This window comes from Dreissena polymorpha, chromosome 5 (genome assembly GCF_020536995.1).
Source record: "Dreissena polymorpha isolate Duluth1 chromosome 5, UMN_Dpol_1.0, whole genome shotgun sequence".
In the NCBI taxonomy this organism is placed as follows: Eukaryota; Metazoa; Mollusca; class Bivalvia; order Myida; family Dreissenidae; genus Dreissena; species Dreissena polymorpha.
In genome coordinates, this window is record NC_068359.1 from 3,128,549 (window position 1) to 3,146,363 (window position 17,815).

The 17,815-nt window shown below is 35.3% G+C and overlaps 1 protein-coding gene across 1 annotated transcript in view; it reads left to right on the plus strand.

Moving 5' to 3' along the window:
- The window catches only part of LOC127832267 (glutamate receptor-interacting protein 1-like), a 222,989-nt gene that overhangs the window by 56,567 nt on the left and 148,607 nt on the right, over positions 1-17,815 (plus strand). The gene's annotated exons all lie outside the window — the stretch shown is intronic.

Sequence of the window (17,815 nt, forward strand, 5' to 3'; positions counted from 1 at the left end):
CTTAGCCTGATGTTCTGTTAGACAAGTCATCGCTGATGAATCTCGCTGCCTGCTTTTGGTTTTTATTTGCCCGGCAGTATGGCATATAGCAGTCAGACTGTCCGTCCGGGATTCCTATTTAAAAAACTTTTTTCCTTTAGCATTTAGAAATTGACCTGATATTTGATGTGATATTTGTGTGAGTCTACCTACATGACTTACAGATGAAGTGAGTGTTTGGTTTCAGTCAATTTATTGTTGGTAAAGTTATGGGCCTTGGACTTAGAAGTTTTCTCCATGGTAACCGTTAGGTCAGTTCCGACTGTATACTGTAAACCTTTATATAGGTTTTAATTTTTTAGCAAGCTTTTCTCTTACAGCTTTTGCTTATATAGGTTGTTCTGCAGTTAACAACAAAGTGTTTTCAGTTATGAACTTCTTAAAATTTGTATAATTAAATCTCTTTTATACTGAGATACGGTTTTCGTTTAATAAGTTTCTTCAAATCTGTCATAATTTTTTTAGGCAATCATCACAAATGTTTATTGTATGCATTTTTTTACAAAGGCCTGTACTTGTACAAAGAGTTGTCTTATAACTCTGTCCTATTTTTCCACCACATGAACTAACCCCATGATCTTGCCAGATGGACTTCACCACATGGTTTGTCAATTCAGTCACAATGTGGTCACAAGAACCTGTCACATGCACCTGTCACATGAACCTATCATATGATCTGGTCACACATATCTGTCACATGATCTGGTCACATGAACCCATCACGTGATCTTTTCTCCTGAACATGTCACATGATTTGGTCTCATGGACCTGTCACATGATATGGTCACATGAACCCATCACATTATCTGGTCACACAAACCTGTGATATGATCTTGTCACATCATCTTGGCACATGAACCTGCCTCATGATCTGGTCACATGAACCTGTCATATGACCTGGTAACATGAATATGTCACATAATCTGGTCACATGATTTAGTCACATAAACCTATTACATGATCTTGTCACATGAACCTGCCACATGATCAGTTAACTTGAACATGTCACATGATCAGTTAACATGAACCTGTCACATGAACCTGTCATATGATCTGTTGAACCTGTGAAATGATTTGGTCCATGAACTTGTCACATGATATTGTCGCACGAACCTTTCATGCCATATACATATTTACAGAATTGATCAAATGTAATGCATTTTGTATAAATTCAGCACGTGTAGACATAATACATCTGGATAGCAGCACACATTTTTGTTGTTGAAGCAAAGTTGTTGACAAAATTCACTTCTAAGTTCTTAAAAACTGAGCACCTACGGGTTTTAGATGTTTGGTAACAAATCACTAATAATTGATAATTTTATTAAGCGTTTATTACACTAAAAACAAACAAATATTTTGTTGCAAGTGACAGTCAAGTAACAAAGACAATATATGGATATGGATACAACACACACACATTATACTTGTTTTGGAAAGTTGGAAATACTGACACAGATTGTACATCACAAGTATATGCAAGACATTGAGCACATTTTGTTCTTATAAATAAAAATGTGCCATAGGATGTTTAATTCTGCTTACTTAATCATTACTAATACTTATCGCACGATGCTTGCATATGGGAAGCATTTGTTGGGCATCTGTTGCACCAAGAATAATGAATCCCTTACCAATACAAAAAATGTACTTACATACAAAAATAACAGGTATTACCACAACAATTTTAACATGTCATACTTTTTCTGGATTAGTTAATGCAAATTATTATGTACACAAACCTTCATCACTGTATAGAATGTTGATATTTTGCAAAAAATGACTATACTTTTGTTCACATATCAACAGTGACAAGACAGAGTCATTTAATAATAATGTAAAAATGCTATTTTAAATAACAGTTTTAAAAATAGCAACAATACAATTTGCAATCAGAACCACAAACTGATAACATATCAAACATAGGTAAAGCAGTTAAAATGACGAAAAATTATTGGTAAATAAAAAAAGATAAAATGCACGCAAATGTGTGCATCTATTTAACATGTAATACAAGATATTTCAAATCCTTTAAAAAAAACAAATAAACAAAAACATGTATAACTTTCTCTTGTCAAACATTTACCTAGATGATACTAATTATGAAGTCACTCATACACATTCCAATAATGAGTTCTTCTGTATTTTTACTAAAGTGGACAGATATTGGTTTAACATTGTTCCTTATGTCCAATTCTTTCACAGTCTGTCTACCATCTCTGTCCAACGTGAGCATTTTGCCCTACCTGCCCCCACATACCAGAACTTCTCCTGAGTCCATCACATGGAAACCTGGTGAGACACATTCTCCTCCCCATCTCAGTGCAGGGTTGGTGAATGTGGAGATCACTGTGCCATCCCGCGACAATGTGACCAGCTGTTCACTGTACTGGTTGGCCACATATATCCTGTCACCATCTGGACTCACTGCACATGACGTAACTGTATCTGTAAATTTGAAACGAAAGTGATCATATTTACTATATATAGTAAAAATTAAGATAAAGAATATGAGGTTAGTGTCTCTCTGTACCAGAATTTAACAGACATGTTGAAGAAAGGATTATGGGGCTTTTTGAGTGGTAAAAGGTGAAGGTCAAGGTCATCCTTCAAGGTCAAATGTCAAATATATGGCGTCTGTCCGTCCGACCGAAAACTTTAACATTGGCCATAACTTTTTTAATATTCAAGATAGCAACTTGATATTTGGCATGCATGTGTATCTTATGAAGCTGAACATTTTGAGTGGTGAAAGGTGAAGGTCAAGGTCATCCTTCAAGGTCAAATGTCAAATATATGGCGTCTGTAAGTCTGTCCGAAAACTTTAACATTGACCATTACTTTTTCAATATTGAAGATAGCAACTTGATATTTGGCATGCATGTGTATCTCATGGAGCTGCACATTTTGAGTAGTGAAAGGTGAAGGTCAAGGTCATCCTTCAAGGTCAAAGGTCAAATATATGGCGTCTGTCCGTCCGTCCGAAAACTTTTACATTGGCCATCACTTTTTCAATATTGAAGATAGCAACTTGATATTTGGCATGCATGTGTATCTCATGGAGCTGCACATTTTAAAAGGTGAAAGGTCAAGGTCATCCTTCAAGGTCAAAGGTCAAATATATGGCATCTGTCCGTCTGTCCGAAAACTTTAACTTTCGCCATAACTTTTGTATGCCCCTGAAGGGTGGCATATAGTTTTTTAACTGTCCATCTGTCTGTTTGTCAGTCAGTCTGTCCGCTTTTCAGTCAGTCTGTCCGTCCGTCCGAAAACTTTAACATTGCCCATAACTTTTGCACTACTGAAGATAGCAACTTGATATTTGGCATGCATGTGTATCTCATGGAGCTCCACATTTTGAGTGGTGAAAGGTTAAGGTCAAGGTCATCCTTCGAGGTGAAAGGTCAAGGTCAAAGGTCAAATTTTGCAATATTGAAGATAGTAACTTGATATTTGGCTTGCATGTGTATCTCATGGAGCTGCACATTTTGTGTTGTGAAAGGTCAAGGTCATTCTTCAAGGTCAATGTGAAAGGTCAGATTTTGCAATATTGAAGATAGCAACTTGATATTTGGCATTCATGCATATCTCATGGAGCTGCTCATTTTGAGTGGTGAAAGGTCAAGGTCATCCTTCAAGGTCAAGGTCAAAGGTCAAATTTTGCAATATTGAAGATAGCAACTCGATATTTGGCATGCATGCGTATCTCATGGAGCTGCACATTTTGAGTGGTTAAAGGTCAAGGTCATCCTTCAAGGTCAAAGGTCAAATTTTGCAATATTGAAGATATCAACTCAATATTTGGCATGCATGCGTATCACATGGAGCTGCACATTTTGAGTGGAGAAAGGTCAAAGTCAAGGTCATCCTTCAAGGTTAAAAGTCAAAATTTTGCAATATTGAAGATAGCAACTTGATATTCGGCATGCATGTGTATCTCACAGAGCTGCACATTTTGAGTGGTGAAAGAACATGGTCATCCTTCAAGGTCAAATGTCAAATGTTGCAATATTAAAGATAGCAACTCGAATTTTGGCTTGCATGCGTATCTCATGGAGCTGCACATTTTGAGTTGTGAAATGTCAAGGTCGACCTTCAATGTCAAGGTCAAAGGTAAAATTTTGTAATATTGAAGATAGCAACTCAATATTTGGCATGCATATGTATCTCATGGAGCTGCACATTTTGAGTGGTGAAAGGTCATGGTCATCCTTCAAGGTCAAAGGTAAAATATATGGCTTCAAAGTGGCGCAGTAGGGGGCATTGTGTTTCATGAACACAGCTCTTGTTGTAAATTAAATCTTAAAACATTTCAACAACCATTTAAATATTTGAAAAAATACTGCTAAATCAGCTTAAAATAAACATAAATATAACATTAAATAGTCTCCCATTTGCTGTTTGAAGTGTGTTTCACAGTGGACGCACTAAAACAGCCCAGGCTTATTTTCTCAAGCTATTTTCAACACAAACAAGGGCTGTTTGTAAAACATGCATGTCCCCCTATATGGGCTATAAGTTGTAGTAGCAGCCATTGTGTGAATACGTTTTTTGTCACTGTGAACGGTGGTGGTGGTGGTGTAGTAGTAGTAGTAGTAGTAGTAGTAGTAGTAGTAGTAGTAGTAGTAGTAGTAGTAGTAGTAGTAGTAGTAGTAGAAGTAGTAGTAGTAGTAGTAGTAGTAGTAGTAGTAGTAGTAGTAGTAGTAGTAGTAGTAGTAGTAGTAGTAGTAGTAGTAGTAGTAGTAGTAGTAGTAGTAGCAGTAGCAGTAGCAGCAGCAGTAGCAGCATTACAATACCAATACTTAAGGATGATCAAAAGGGAAAAGGTAACCTAGCACTGGCAGTAAATATGGGGCTCATTTACAGGTCAGATTTGGAATCTCTGCTGTAAAATGAGATTTTGAATGAATTAAAGGGAGGCAAATCTGTAATAAAAAGAACATGCATAAACCGTAGTTGTTTCCCTTGTTTGAACCATGCTAAATCCTTAAAATGCCTATTTCCAGTAACTGTGACCTTCACCTATGACCTTGACCTTTGACCTAGTGACCTCAAAATCAATAGGGGTCATCTGCGAGTCATGATCAATGTACCTATGAAGTTTCACCTATGACCTTGACCTTTGACCTAGTGACCTCAAAATCAATAGGGGTCATCTGCGAGTCATGATCAATGTACCTATGAAGTTTCATGATCCTAGCCCCAAGCGTTCTTGAGTTATCATCCGGAAACCACCTGGTTGACAGACGGATGGACGGACCGACCGACCGACATGAGCAAAGTAATATACCCTCTCTTCTTTGATGGGGGGCATAAAAATAGTATAGATTTTTCATTTTTTTTAAATAATATTCAGTCACACAGCCACAAATTATACTCATAGTGCGTGCTTAATCATAAAACATGGCTTACACAGGTAGTTTTAGCAGATTAATTGTTAAAAGTAACAAGATGCGTTTGTGAAACACAATGTCCCCCTATATGACGTTTGACTTTGAAGGATGACCTTGACCTTGTGAAGGATGACCTTGACCTTTCACCACTCAAAATATGCAGCTCCATGAGATACACATGCATGCCAAATATCAAGTTGCTATCTTCAATATTGCAAAAGTATTCATAAAATAAGCGATTTGGGCCACATATATTTGACCTCTGATCTTGAAGGATGACCTTGACCTTGTGAAGGATGACCTTGACCTTTCACCACTCAAAATGTGCAGCTCCATGAGATACACATGCATGCCAAATATCAAGTTGCTATCTTCAATATTGCAAAAGTATTCATAAAATAAGCGATTTGGGCCACATATATTTGACCTCTGACCTTGAAGGATGACCTTGACCTTGACCTTTCACCACTCAAAATGTGCAGCTCCATGAGATGCACATGCATGCCATTTATCAAGTTGCTATCTTCAATATTGCAAAAGTATTTATAAAATAAGCAATATGGGCCACATATATTTGACCTCTGACCTTAAAGGATGACCTTGACCTTTCACCACTCAAAATGTGCAGCTCCATGAGATACACATGCATGCCAAATATCAAGTTGCTATCTTCAATATTGCAAAAGTATTCATAAAATGAGCGATTTTGGCCATATATATTTGACCTCTGACCTTGAAGGATGACCTTGACCTTGATCTTTCACCACTCAAAATGTGCAGCTTCATGAGATACACATGCATGCCAAATATGAAGTTGCTATCTTCAATATAGCAAAAGTTATTGCAAAATGTTAAAGTTGGCGCAAACAGACCAACAGACAGACCAACAGACAGACAGACAGGGCAAAAACAATATGTCCCCCACTACTATAGTGGGGGACATAAAAAGTTAGGCTTTACACTTCAACATATACAGACTTCCATTTGTTAAGAATGTGGTAAAATGTCATACAAAGTAATATGTTCTCAGTTTAGAAACAAAGTCATCCATTTTGTTTTACATTAAATAGTTGTCAATTGCATAATGTGAATGGCAGACGAAAGTGGAGATTTATTTAATAAAGCAAGCCATAAGTTGCATCTTAGTTACCTTTGTAATCACATTATTTTTACCTAGATAGTCGTTGTTAGTTTGTCTAAGTCAGTAATCATCTACTTAATTTACATGTATATAGTGATTTAGAATAACAAAGATAACAAAGATATTGTTATCTTAAATTATCCAAAGTATCTTCACTTTAATTACCATTTAAGACCAACAAAGACTGATACATAGAACAGATTGCATCATAGTATAACTAAATCAGGTTTGGTCCTGCTTTTTGTGCCTTTTACATCACATGCATGCTTGTGTAGTGCAATTATTGATGAAAGAATGGCAAGATAATAGATGGCACTATCCGGATTCCGTAATATTGATAATAAATGGTTAAAAATTACTGTAACACCGTTTAAAATAAGCGAGAGTCCACAGGCGATATTATTACAGCGATATTTGAACAGTACAAATATCGCGTGTCGCTTTGTGTATCGCGCAAAATATTGAGTATCGCTTCGTGTGTCGTGTGTCATGGTCTGAAATTAGACTGCGATACACAGGATTCGGATAATATGGGCGATATTTGAATAATAAAATATCATGTATCGCTTCGTGTGTCGTGCAAAATATTGTGTGTCGCTACGTGTTTTGTGTGTCGCCCTTTGAACACAAGACACGATATTTTGCGATACTTAAAGCGACACACGATATTTTGCACGATACATGAAGCGACACACCATATTTTGCGCGATACACAAAGCGACAAGCGATATTCACCACGACATATCGCCTTATGGGCTGCCTAAACAAGGGCGATATTTCGTGGTACATTCTCGCACCTTGCTTTGTGTAAAGGGCAAAATATTGTGTGTCGCGCAAAATATTGTGTATCACTTTGTGTGTCATGTGTCGCCCTTGATGAAAGAAGGGCGAGATTATAGATTGCACTATCCGGATTTCGTAGAATACACTCCATCACTATGATTTTTTTGCCCCAAATTATAGGCTGTTTCCCAATTGCAACAAGGGCTGTTTGTAAAACATGCATGCCCCCCATATGGGCTGTCAGTTGCAGTGGCAGCCATTGTGAGAATACGTTTTTGTCACTGTGACCTTGACCTTTGACCTTGTGACCTGAAAATCAATAGGGGTCATCTGCCAGTCATGATGAATGTACCTATGAAGTATCATGATCCTAGGCCTAAGCGTTCCGGAGTTATCATCCAGAAACCATTTTACTGGTTCGAGACACCGTGACCTTGACCTTTGACCTAGTGACCTGAAAATCAACATGGGGTCATCTGCGAGTCATGATCAGTGTACATATGAAGTTTCATGATCCTAGGTGTAAGCGTTCTTGAGTTATCATCGGGAAACCATTTTACTGGTTCGAGTCACCGTGACCTTGACCTTTGACCTAGTGACCTGAAAATCAATAGGAGTCATCTGCGAGTCATGATCCATGTACCTATGAAGTTTCATGATCCTAGGCGCAAGCCTTCTTGAGTTATTATCCGGAAACCATTAAGTGGACGGACCGACGGACGGACCGACAGACCGACATGTGCAAAACAATATACCCCCTCTTCTTCGGAGGGGAGCATAAAAAGTAAAAAAAGCTGTTTCCCAATAGCAAAAAGTAACATTTTTTGTCAAATTTATTCAATACATTAAATAGTAGGTTTATTGGCGTCGCTCTGGAGAGCGGCGACTAGTATGTAATGCATTTTTTTTTCGATTATGGGAGGAGAAGTTATTTTACGGATCAATGTATATATTTTTGTTTTAAGAATATCTTGCATAGTGGTGATTTTTTGTGTAAATAAGTACTGCATTTGTGCCTATTACATGTATTACAACATTTATTGCCAATAATGCAAAGCTTATTGTTTTAATTAATAACTGATCCACAACTGATCACAGGGGAAAGATCACAGGGACTGGGCAAATACGCGAAACTTTCTGGTTTTGTATGAAAACAAAACATAATCAAAATATATTTATTTTGTGGTTTTTCTAATTTGCTTATTTAGTGGAGAATCAACGTAGTACGATATTTGACGACCTATCGCGCAAGCAAGTTTATTGGAAGGCGTAGTGGTACGAAAACGTACAATATATTAGTTTATTAATAGACATATAATAACGATCGCTATACACAACTTCACCAAATAGCAGAACATAAATGATGTCAGCCGGAATAGCTCAGTTGGGAGAGCGTTAGACTGAAATTGTTTACGCAACAATCATCTTAAGGCCCCTGGTTCAATCCCGGATTCCGGCACAAACGGAACAGTTCGGCGGCTGACAATTGTTTTCAGTCAGGAAAATAAATATAATAAAGCTTTATTTTATGTAGACATTTTAAAATCAATTTTACTTCAATTGGTCATTTTTATTAAAATTAATGGATGCCACGTGGTGACAACGTTAATTAAAATTTCTTACATCACTTAAATATCTTATAAAAAAATACACGTGTTTTTATATTAACAAATAAATGCAAACAACACATCTATTATCCATGTATTTTTATGGTTGTCTATCATAGGCCCTAAGTACTATCCCTACCACATATAGAGCGCAAAGCGCGACACGTATTATTGATTGTAACAATGAGTTGCGATAAAGGAAGCAGCCGCTTATCAAGGAGGAGCTGTGTCCCAGCAACCCGTTTCCCTAGAGTCAAGCACTCCTCAGAGTTTTTTTTTAAGAACCACATATAGAGCGCGAAGCGCGACACGTATTACTATCCAGGTGGTATGGGCCCTTTAGCATTATCCGACCATTACGTCCATAGTTATCTTCCTTAGAATTTGAGAAATTTTGAAATCGTTGTTCGAAGTCCAAAATTTTCATCCGATTGTTCCCAAACTTGCACAGGTTTTTTTTATCAATGAGGACCCAACTCAAACTCTATATGAGCAATATCGGACCAGTCCAGAATTATGTCTCTTTGAATTTAAAAATAAAAGTGAAAAACTGCTTGGTTAGGTGATTATGTCAACATTTTTCATCAGATTCTTTCCAAACTTACAGTGTCTTCATATCAATGAGCATTTTTACCTCATTTAAAATGAGAAACATCGGGACAATAAGTCCAGAATTTTTTCTACTAAATTTTACAAAATAAACAATTTCCACTTATTTAAAAGATTTCACAATTTTCGTCTGAATCTTTCCAAACTTGTTAAGTGTTTTTATATCAGTATTACTCGAACCCTATTGAAAATGATGAATATCGGAGCAATTAATCTATTATGATCTTTTACTGAATTTCAAAGTATTGTGAAATGCAGCTTCTTTATGCAATTTACAGTTTTCATTCATTTTTTTTCAAACTTTTACAGTGTTTTCATATCAATGAGTACTCAACCCCTATCGTAAATGAGCAACGTAAGAATAAGTTCAGAATCATCTCCCCTTGAAGTTGAGAAAAATATGAAATTACGCTTACAAGATGAAGCAGATTTTTTTTAAACCTACACAGTTCTGTTCCATTAATGAAAACTGCACACGGATGCCAGTAAAAAAGTAAAAAAAGGAAACCAATGTAAATAAAATGAACTATGAAATATTTGGGGGTTACAACACCAAATCATAGATAATGGTTATTTGGGGGTTATAACACAACATCATAAATAATGGTTATTTGGGGGTTATAACACAAAATTATAGATAATGGTTATACCAGTTTCTACAATGACCTTAGGGCTGTAGATATGATGTAAATTTATAGAAAATTTTTCCAGATTCAACAAAATTGCGTTACCAATTTTGAAAACCCAAATTAAAGGTCAAAGAGTTCCCTGCTCTATGAGGATGAATGAAGTAATAATGTACATAGTGTCAATTTTAATGCATTTAGCTAGGACAAAAGATTTAAACAAAATACATGTGAACTATTTGTGTTTATTTGTGGCTAGAATTTGTTTACTTTACGCAAATTTATAAATATACATTTAACAAAACTTACATGTAATAATGTTTTCAGAATAATATGGATATAAAACATAAATTAATGCATTAAAGCACAGGTGGTAAGCGTGTGGCTATGATATTAATTAGTGAAAACATCATTTTGAAAGATAAATTATCATATTATAAAGAAAATTAACTTTATGAAAAAAAAATTCACTATCAAATATATATATAACAAGGTATCCAACTCGAAATCACCCGAAAACGGGGTGCATCGTTTTGAACAGCCATTACTTCATCAATTTTGCAGCGATTTTCATGAACCCGGTACCCCATAGCCACACGCTAACCACCTGTGCATTAAAGTAGGCAAATAATCTGTTTTGAGGTACCTAAACTATGCTGATCAAAACATATTTATGCATGAATGAACACACAAGATATATTGCAGTCCACATTTGTGGATCCCGCAAACTGATATAACAGAATTGTAGTTTATTCAACTTTTAAAAATGTCTTTGTGGTTTTTAGGCTTTTGGCTTTTGCCAATAGACTTTTGTGAACCCAAAATCAGAAAAACGTCTCACAGTCAGGTGCATGTTTACCAAGGGATAAAAATGACCGGATGTGGGATGTCTTGTCTTGTCGTGGATTTTGTTATAATCAAAGCGCTGAAGGCACTGAAGATGTTCGCTATTGCATAATTTAACACGCAATTCATTTTTTAAAATCAATCGCAAGTTTGAAATGAACACACGCCATTCAACTTTATAAAGTGTGTGTCATAGCGCACGGGTCGAGTTTTGTGTGCACTTTTTATCATCCTTGTTATTCCATAGAAATAACTAAGACATAATAAAAACAATATGCTTTTTGGACGTTCTGAAGCATAGAAAGTTAATGATGAAAATGGTAATGAGAACTTATTATAAAGAAAATTTGCAGTTACCATCATATTAAAGGAATATTTTTTCTAATATCAAATGACTATCTCACCAAGAATATAAATTCATAATGAAAGTTCCGTGTACAAAACTTTTGATTTTTGACACCATATACAAATTCAAAATATACAATAATCTTCGTATCTTGTATATGGAGGAATAAAAGTATATAAACATTGCTGTTTATGCTTAACTTGTTACCCGAGCAGTTCACACGGTGTCAACAACGCTGACATAACATAGGTATAGAGCACTAATGCGCTTTTAGGCGTAGCTGTTTTACTCAGTTTTCATCTTAGTGACTTTTACATAACGCCAACAGACACGCATGAATATTTTCGAATATTTAATAAGCTGATTCGAGATACAACCTCTGAATTTTTGCTACATCACTGCGTATGTGCTCAATTCAAAGGATGTAGCACTGTTCAGTGTAAGGAATTCCGAACTACTCTCTGTATGCTCAAACGACACAAATTGTGGCCCTGTTACAATTACGCGTTACAATCCATCTCGCAGAATTTCACTTTCACCTCCAAGATGAGAAAACAATCATTAGCGAAATAGTATAGTGTCACGATAAGAGAAAATCGTTTAATTATCATACCACAATGTTTGCCGTACTTGGTCAGCACGTCTGGAAATCATTCTTTAATGTGTGGATAGGCTGCCATTATTAACAAGTTTGCTATTTTGAATTCAATTTTGTATCAAAAAGCATTGTTCTTAAATGTGGCATTTTCAATTCGCAATGAGATTTGTAATGACCCTCGTCATGCGAAAATGGGTCTTATTCCATATGCGCCCATCATATAAATAGCCCACTCAGCTATCTCTTCTTCTGGTAAGGAGAAACATAACATATTGAGTGATTTTAAAGCGAAAATCATGGTCTATGGCCTGACTGCGCAAAAGCACATGTTGAGTTTAACAAACGCTTGCCGAAACGCATAAAACCCATTTTCGCATGACGGCGCTATTGACATCTGATTTAAATGTGTCGAAAGAAAACTGTGTTTAAATCAAATATAAACATACGATATATTTCAATATTGAAGAAAGATACTCATAACAAGGCATATGAGGACACATATGAAGTGCTCTCCCGTAGTATATTTTTTATCTACTCACTCTAATGTGTGGTTCAACAATGCTTACACACATTTCATGCGGTGAATATGCAGCTTACAAGTGAAAAACACAACACAATAGTTTAACTTTTGTTTAATTGTATTTATTTATTTAGAAAAGTAAATTGCTAACTTTATTTCAAAGTCAGCGTATACGCCGACTACATTTTTAAAAGATATTTATTGTTATAAATATATTTAATATAATATATATAGTTTTTTTCGGTTTTAGCGATTATAAAGCATTTTCGAGGTTGCCTAAAGTATGCCTGTAGTAATTGATGAACTCATATCCAACTGTCTATGTATTGAGAACTGTGAATATAAACAAGCTAAACCTTCACTATTGCGTTACTAGCACCCGTAAATACAAAAGATCGCCGCTATCTGTTGAGAAACAAAGAACGATTTCCAGAAATACCCTCTGTAGTAGCATGAACCAGGTTACGAAACAGGTCATTCGTATTATTATTATAAATTGTTTGTTACATTTGGGTTTAGCGATTATGAAACATTTTTTTGTTTTTGTCTATCGTATCCCTGAAGTTATTGTTGATCTTATGTTCAACGTTTTATAAATTGAGAATATAAATAAGCGTCAACTTTTTCCCGAATCTATTAATAGCCTCAATTAACGACCTGTACCACGTCATTGAGTTGTATGTGAGAGCGTAACCTATTGCGTTGTTATCGCCCGTGGACTTTCCTTTGTTTATCGACAGGCGCATCTATTAATAGCCTCATATCATGAATGCCAAAACACCCGCGAAAAAGAACCACGTGACGAAATAGGACGCTTAACTCAAATACCATGCGACTACAACTTTTATTATGTAAGAACGCTCCGCAATTCCTTTGAAGCCGGGGCCTTGTGATTGCTATTACGTAAAGAATTGACCTCTAACTGAAGTATGCAAAGGAAACGCAGCACCTAATTGACCCATTCCTTCTATGTGCGAAGGCAGATTGAATTTTACTAATGTATGGTTTGCCTATTATAACACACATTATAATGCGGTAAATATGCGACTAACAAGTAAAAAACACTATAATTAAACTTTTGTTTTGAATTAAGTTATTTAGAAACCAAAATAACAAACCTCATTTCAAAACAGCAAGAATACATTTTTTAGAGAATATTCTTGTTATATTTAAATGTTTTTATTCAGTTTCAGCGATAATGAAACATTTTTTTATGTTGTCTATCGTATCCCTGTAAAAATTGTTGAACTCGTGGTCAACGTATTATTAATTGAGACCTGTGAATATAAACAAGCGTAACCTTATACTAGTGCGTTATTCTCACCCGGACTCCCCTTTATTTATCGCCAGCCTCAGATTTATGAATGAGATGAGCGAAAATACTACATCACGCAGACGCAGCAGAAAGTGGACTATTTTAATCATTCATAGACAATATCCTCCATAAACTACGATAATTGTTTTTTGAGTCTTTTCTATAAAACACCTTTCGAAACTATTGCATTTAACACGATATTAATATTATGTTTCCATTTGTGAATAAACATAATTGGAGAACTCAAACCTCTTGCATAAATTATACAACTCTTTCTTGCGCAGATACGCGTAGTAAAGCGGGAATTGGGCTCCTCGTACCTAGGCCGTACCGACCTGAATTTTACACTAAGCACTTTAGACGGTCGCTAAAGCGACCATCTAAAAATTAGTTCAGTCTATTAAAAACATTAAAGATTTGTAAGCAATAAAGGCATTTAAAAAACGCGTAAATATGCTTACAATTCCCTTAAAAATGTGGATGGGAACAAGATTTTGATTAAATTGTCGTAGCTCCACAACTCGTTTCATACATGCCATCATTCCAATAAATATGTTCCTAACATTTTTTGCTAACTGTTTGCATACTCTGTTATGTGTTTTTAACAAAGTGAATCTTGTCTGGTTGCATTTTTGATAACATACTTTTTCAATGTATTTATGAATGATGTACGTTACTTTAAATACTTTTATCGGATAAATTATTGTCTTGTTTTTTGCAGAAGACTGTTGAGTTCTTTAAGGGCTGTAATATCGTTAAACTTTGTGGTGGCAAACATTCAACTTGCGATTTTAGGCGGCAAGATATTGGTCAAATTACAGTATTTTGATATTAATCTGCAAATTATGTTACATATTATTTTTAATTTAATTGAATAATTTGAATACGGATTAAAATCTTCAGAACGTGTACATATGTTATATTTTGCGTATGTAACGAAGTCCATAAATGTAACAAAAACACCACAAAAACAACAAAGACTTGTTCCTTTCTGTTTAAATGAAAATGAAAGGATCGTAACAGTATAATGAATCGTAATAAACAAAACAAGAAAAACAAAGATGTACCTTTGACATTAAGTTCCGTAATGAAAAAGTCGTTCAGTCTTGTAAATAGTAATGATGTAATGATAACGTTATTTAAAACGAGAGCATAAATAAACGTTAAGCCAATCAGAAATAACATTAACATCAGGGCATTTACTTGCGCGCGAAATACCACGTTCTCTTGATACATATTTCTTATTTCCCGATTGATAGAGGATGGTTTGCAATATTTCACCACTTCTTGTGTCATTTATTTTTACTCAATTTAAAAAAAAATATTCTTTTTGATATGCTTTATGATTTTCATTCACTCAACTGTTCCTAATACATTTACTCCAGAAGAAATTTCCCAGTATCTTGCCAATAGACTTTTAACGCTGTCAGCGCTCTCGTTATATTAGGTGAATTACAATAAATGTGCATTATGCTATTAACCCTTTCCCCCTAAAAAAGCAAAGTGAAAATGGCTTTTGCAACTAGAATAAAACCAGAACAGCCTGCGAGTAACTTGCAGTCTGTTCAGGTATTATGCGGTTTGCTGCTCATCAGTATCTCAGGATTGGAAATGAAGCTTTTAAAACTTAAATTAATAAGAAATGTATTTAATTAAATTTAACTTTCTATGGGACTACAAATGTGTCACAATCCGTATCTAAGTGGTAAAGGGTTAAAGCTCTGCTCAGTTGACGAGCACACAGTCTCCAGACAGCTTCTGTTCATATTCAACATAAAAAGGTCAAATAAATCAATTACGACAGCAAATTTTGTATGGAATGTATTGCGTTGAGGCATATTCGTTTTCAGGTGCCAATATTAAGACCTAAAAAAGGGAAGAAAAGATAATTGATAGCAAATTTTATAAATATGTAATCTTTCTTGTAACAAATTTCTTGAAATTGTGCTGAGATATAGTTTGATCATACCACTAAATTGCTCTGCCTGATTTAACGCTGCCTGATATATTTTTTATATCATGTCAACAGGACGTTGATATATCAGTCAATGTTTGGAGGTATGTCATATTTCTCAGAATCAACTATTATGTCATCATTTTTGGTAAAATAGAATCAGATTGAACAAAACAAACAATTTGATATCAAGATTTGGTATGTTTTAGACACAAAAAGCAAAAAACACAAAAAACATTAATAATAATAAAGTGCTTATGACGTCATTATGGCTGTTGGCTTCTTTAGCCCTAAGCAATTCCGGCCTTGGTTAAATCAGGCTTATTCGGCCCCTATATCAGGGTTATTTGGCCCCATTTTTAATTTGATTAGATCAGTGTTGCCATTTTGGTCAATACTCTTTATTAATATGGGATATTATTTTTTCTAGTATTTCATTATTGTTATTAATGTTTGTTATATTTTGCATAATTATTGTTTCTTTTGTCATGTACTCAGTATGATTTCGTTGAAATGAAGATCCTTTAAAACTTCAAAGCGTCCTTGGTGTTTATATTTTATTATTTGTATGTGCATCTTACAGATATGCAGCTTATGCAGAAAAAATGCAGTACACAATACACAAAATTTAGCTTTTTCTGTGTCTTATTGTAATAAATACTTTAGATAAATTCATAGCATATTAGATTTTAAGTTAAATTAGATGAGCAACATTGTGTCAGTGAAACAGTATTATAATGGTTATTTATATATAAATCAAGATTATTTTTTCTGATTCATTCCTACACCCCTACAGTGAAATAATTACCTGGCCATCCGTAACTTTTATTTTCATACACCTTCATCATTTAAACTCCATCCAAAGTGTAGCAGTAGAGTGCTGAACCTGATGTTATGTACAGGCTGTCATTGTGATGTGCGATACCTATGCATTCATGTTGGAACTTCAGTGTCCTGTTGTGTACCAAACGCCTAAACAGACTCTTTTTAACTCTGATGAAGTGGACCTCATTGATATGCACAGCAACAGCCACCAGCCAGGAGTCAATGCTGCACATGGACAGCGGTGTACTTGGCAAGTCATAGTGGGTCACAACTTTGAAGTTCGGATCCAGCAGCTTCACTTTATTGTTGCGCTGGTCTGTGATAACGAGTTCTCCTTTAGCAGTCTCACAGATACCTGATATACCGCACACTTGTTTATCACTCCTTAGGGTTACTGGATATTCCATCATGTGTATAGCTTTAGTAGCAGACACTTGGTTTAGCATATTAACATCACCTTCTTCATTTGTATGATCAGGCAAACTGGATAAACTGGATTCTGAATCTGACTTATTGACATCACTTGATTGGTTTCCATTGCAAGAATCTGTTGATGAACTGGATAAAGGATGAAACATCATGTCTGTATTGTTCACAATGCTTGTCGGATGTGTTTTGTTAGGCTGTTTGGATGAACTGGATATGGTATGTAACACCTGGTCTGGATCATTTCCAACGCTTGTTGGATGTGTTGTGTTAGCCTGTTCGGAGTTACTGGATGAATGTTTCTCTGCATTAGGTTCAGCTTGTGTTGGTTGTTCATCTGTTGTAATGTTTCTCCCAGTTTGTTGCTTTACATCGCTGAGTATTTTTCCTAATCCAGACAAATTGGACAGAGTTTTTTCAATGGTTGTATTGGGCTGGAAACTGAATGTTATGTCTTTCTTTGCTAACTTTTCATGTAAAATAGAATCTGCCTTGATGGTATGGTTTAGGCATTGTATGTATGTAACAAAATGAAGGATTTCACTTTTGCCTTTTATTTTCTGCCAATCTTCTTTTAAACCTTTCATTGTTTGGACTGATTCATTGCAATCGGTGATATCTTTCTGAACAGATGATGTTAATGTAGCAAAAAAGTTATCCAACTCTTTGATAGTTTCTCTCTTCAAGTGATCCATGTGATCTGTGATTTTCTTGTATAAAGAATTAATTTCTTCACAAACTTGCTGGTTGGATTCCTCAATTGACCATAAACTTTCCTCAAGGTCAT